Source organism: Triticum urartu, chromosome 3A, assembly GCF_056163025.1.
Source record: "Triticum urartu cultivar PI428250 chromosome 3A, HENAU_Tu73, whole genome shotgun sequence".
Lineage (NCBI taxonomy): Eukaryota > Viridiplantae > Streptophyta > Magnoliopsida > Poales > Poaceae > Triticum > Triticum urartu.
Window position 1 is genome coordinate 163,694,867 of NC_141875.1, and position 4,201 is coordinate 163,699,067.

At 56.9% G+C, this 4,201-nt stretch overlaps 1 pseudogene; it reads left to right on the forward strand.

Annotated features, from left to right (window-relative positions):
• Positions 1–449: 449 nt before the first annotated feature.
• On the forward strand, positions 450–2,316 carry LOC147979045 (uncharacterized; annotated as a pseudogene).
• The last annotated feature ends 1,885 nt before the right edge of the window (positions 2,317–4,201 follow it).

Below are 4,201 nucleotides of genomic sequence, written 5' to 3' on the forward strand. Positions count from 1 at the left end.
CCCCCACAAATCCTTCCTCTTTGGGACTGGACGGTGGATGGACGGCTGTCTCCTCCAAGAAGAACCGCGGCCGCCCCTCTGATCTGCCGGATAATAGCAGGCCCCCTCCGCACCGCTCCCAGGATCGCCGGGCCGCGTTCAATGCGGCCGGTGGGCGGGAGGCCTTCGTAAGCCGCTTCCGCGCCACTGTTTCCGGTGCCTCAGCAAGCTCCACCGCCGGAAAGACTGTAGAGACCCGCTCCATTGCATCATCTGCGAGCGCCCGGGGCATTTTGGCCGTGAGTGTCCACAAAATCCTCGCAATGGCCCGGGTGGCTCTGCTTCTGCTAGGTTAGGTCCGCTTGCTCCTCGTCCCCCGGTGCACTCCCGCCTGCACTTCCCCCTGTCACCGCCACCCCTCACCTCCGTCGCCGCTCCAGCCGCCCCTCCCCCACCCGCCCGCTTTGTCGATGGTTGAGCTGAGCCTCTTTGATCCTGCACGCCGCCCCCGCACCAGCCACAAGGTGGGGGTCTCCTCGGTGGAAGTGGAGCGGGCCGTCTTCTTCCTCACGTAGCATGCGGTCACGCTGCATGCTTTGGACGAGGTGGCGGCCACGTCCCCGATGGCCGTCGGGCGGGCCTTCGAGGCCCAGCTCTGCGTCCCGCCCCATCAGTTGCGGGTCACTGCACACCAGCCTGAAGACTTCCTCGTCGTCTTCACCCAGCCGGCGCACCATGCCAACACAGTGCGTCGCGGCACTCTGCATGTCGACGGCATCAACCTCGCCATCCAGCCCTGGCGCGAGGACGATCATGCAGGCTTCGCCACCTTCAACCTGCATGTCCGCTGCGTCATCGAGCACATGCCCATGCAGTACTGGTCCATTGAGGGAGTGCAGGAGGTGTTCGGCGACAAGGTGTGCGTCGACCGGCTTGATAGCCGAACGCTGGAGCGCGACCACACCAAGACCTTTGCCTGATGGGTCTGGATGTGGGACATGTCCTTCATCCCCACCAGGCACACCTACTGGAAGCTTCCGCGGGGCGCCAGTCGGGTGGAGGAGATGGTTGGCTTCTCTCCGCCGGACCGCAGGGTGGCGCCTCCTCCGGGTGCGACGCGGTTCGACCTGCTCATCCATGCAGACCTCATCGAAGACTGGTCTCCATGCTCTCCTCACTCCTCCCACTCCGCGCAGAGTGGGCTGCCATCCTCCGGCACCGACGACGACGACGCGCTGCCGCGCACCTTCCCTGGCACCTGGTCCATGCACGTCGAAGATGGCCAGCGCGAGGAGCCGCACAGGCGCCAGGCCCGTGCCTCGATGGTGGACACCGGATGCCGGGGCTTGCCTCTCAGCGGATCTCGGCATGACCCTGACAACAACAAGGCCGACAGAAGATCTTGGAAGGACACGCTTCTGGGCCGCGGGCGCGGCCACCAGGCGCAGGCTGAGGTCTCGTCCAGGGACCTCCGTGTCCGCAGCCGCTCGCCGCCGACGCACCACCGCTCTGGCAGCTCCAAGGGACGGGCCCGCAAGTCCAACGGCAACAGGCACAAGACCAGTGGCCACGATTCCAAGAAGAATGAAAGTCAGGCCGCGTCCAAGGCCGACCCAGTCCCGCCCGCTCACCTCAGCTCCGAAGCCCTCAACGACGACCTCGAGCAATTCTTCGCCCAAGAAAAGAGGCTGATCACCGCCATGGAACCGGCCAAGGCTGACGCTGCCCACCTCGACGCAGAAATTGAAGCGGTGTTGGCCGCGCCGCTGGAGTTCACTGACAGAGACAAAGAGCAGCGTGATGATGCCCAGAAGGACGACCCGGATCATTTCGGGCCAACGCTGTCTGGGCCATCCCACAACCTTGCAAGCTTCAACTGCAAAACACCCACAGCTACAACAACAGTTCAGATGCAGCTCGGAGAAATAACCGAACAAGTGTGCCACCTGGAGATTCAAGTCCCTGGCTCTGCTATTCGTGATCTCTTCACCAGCCCTGCTGCCGCTGCCACCGTCCAGGAGGTACTCTGCACCGGCGAAATCCAGGGCAACTTCCACGCCGCCACCGCGCCAGAGTGCCCGCCAGGCTGCTCAGAACAACACTACACCTGTCGCCGAGCACGCCACGCTACGCCTGGTGAAAGGACTGGGTCTGCTGGGTCCAAAAGAGAAGATGACTGCCAAGGCGGCTGAAGCCCTCATCCGCGGGTTCGACGAACCGCTCTCCGACGACGACATCAACGTCATCGCCAAGCTGACCAGGCTCAACAAGGAGGCACTGCGCGTGGCCGTGGGCATGGCTGGGCCTGAAGTTGAAGCCCAGGAGGCTGGAGTGTAGTCATGTTAGCCCTCCTCCTTCTCTGTAGTAGTTCCCGACAGCGGCCGGCAATAGGCCGGCTCGAGCTAGGTTTAGTCCTTCTCTGTATCAGTAGTGGTAGGTGGTTTAGCTTTCGTCGTCGAAACTTGGGGTCTATTGGTGGTCGACGACGCCCCCAGGCTAGAAAGGCTATGTATTAGTTGCATCTTCTTTCCTCTGTTAATGATTTTAGCTGTCGGAACCTGTCGATGCTGTTGTTTCTCCAAGAGTTGTTTTATGTTCCTGATGAGTAGCACAAGCTGTGCAATCTTAAGTTGGAACATCAGGGGACTGAACACACCAGCCAGGCGAACTGCCGTGCGACAGATAGCAGAGGCGCAGCGAGTAAGCATTCTCTGTCTGCAGGAGACTAAGTTAGAATCTTGGACGCCCAGTATTGTTACAGAGCTGGGAGGAACCAGATTGGAAGGGTACACTGTTCTTTCAGCGATCGGCACTAGAGGAGGAATTGCTGTTCTCTGGGACAAGAGCTTAGTCAGTTTTGCGACACACGCAGTCGGAAATTTCTCAATCACCGGAAAAGTGTCTCTGATCCAGGACAGAGTTGATTTTTGGCTCACAACTGTCTACGGGCCTATGGATGACACGCGAAAAGATGACTTCCTTGCCGAAATGGCTCATGCTGCACCACCACAAGGAGAACCCTGGCCGCTAAATGGAGATTTCAACATCATATATGAAGCCCGTGACAAAAACAATCTCAACCTGAACAGGAGGACCATGGGCATGTTCAGATCAGCGATCGACAGAGTAGGCTTAAAAGAGATCAAATGCAAAAATAGAAGATTCACATGGACAAATGAGCGGCAAAACCCAACGATGGTCAGCATCGACAAAGTGTTTTGCAACTCGGAATGGGACGCCCTCTTCCCCTCGTTCATGTTGATGGCCACGGCAACAGTTTGTTCAGATCACTGTCCTCTGCTTCTTGCAAACACTGCGGCACCCCGCAAAAGAGCAGCATTTCGTTTTGAGTCATTTTGGCCACGTTTTCCTCTCTTTCAGGAAACAGTTAAAAGAGCCTGGCAGCGCCCAGTTAACCACACCTGTCCAATCATCAGGCTCAAGAAAAAGATGCAGAGGACAGTGCACGATCTCAAAATTTGGGCAAAGTCTCTCTTTAGCGATGCAAAGGTTCAGTTCCACTTGGCGTGCGAAGTAATCTTGAGACTCGATATAGCTCAAGAAAAAAGAGGTCTGACGCAACAAGAATTCTGGTTAAGGAAACAACTAAAACTTCATACCCTTGGACTGGCTGCAGTAGAGAGAGCAAGGAAAAGACAGGCTTCAAGGATAACCTGGCTCAAGGCGGGAGATGCAAGAACGGCCTTCTTCCAAGCAAAGATCATCTCCAGAAGGTGGAAGAACTTTATACACTCCCTGCAAACAGAAACAAGGACAGCCACTGTGCACGAGGAAAAGAAAGCAATTGCTCATGATCACTTTGCAAATCTGCTGGGGAAAAAGGAGGAAAGACCATGCTCCATCAACTGGGAGGAATTGGATATGCCAAGTATTCAAAACGAGGGGCTGGACAATCCTTTCTCGGAGCCTGAAGTTTGGGCTGCCATCATGGCATCTCCAGCAGAGAAAGCGCCAGGCCCCGACGGCTTCTCGAGAACTTTCTTCAGAGCTTGCTGGGGTACCATTAAAATGACGTCATGGCAATGTTCGATCACTTCTACAACCTAGCTGATGGTAACTTTGCTGAAATTAACTCAGCAATGATCGCCCTCTTGCCCAAGAAGGACGGAGCCACTAGAATGAACGACTGCAGACCTATAAGTCTGATACATTCCATCGCCAAGCTGATCACTAAAGTGCTATCCATGAAGCAGGCGGCCAT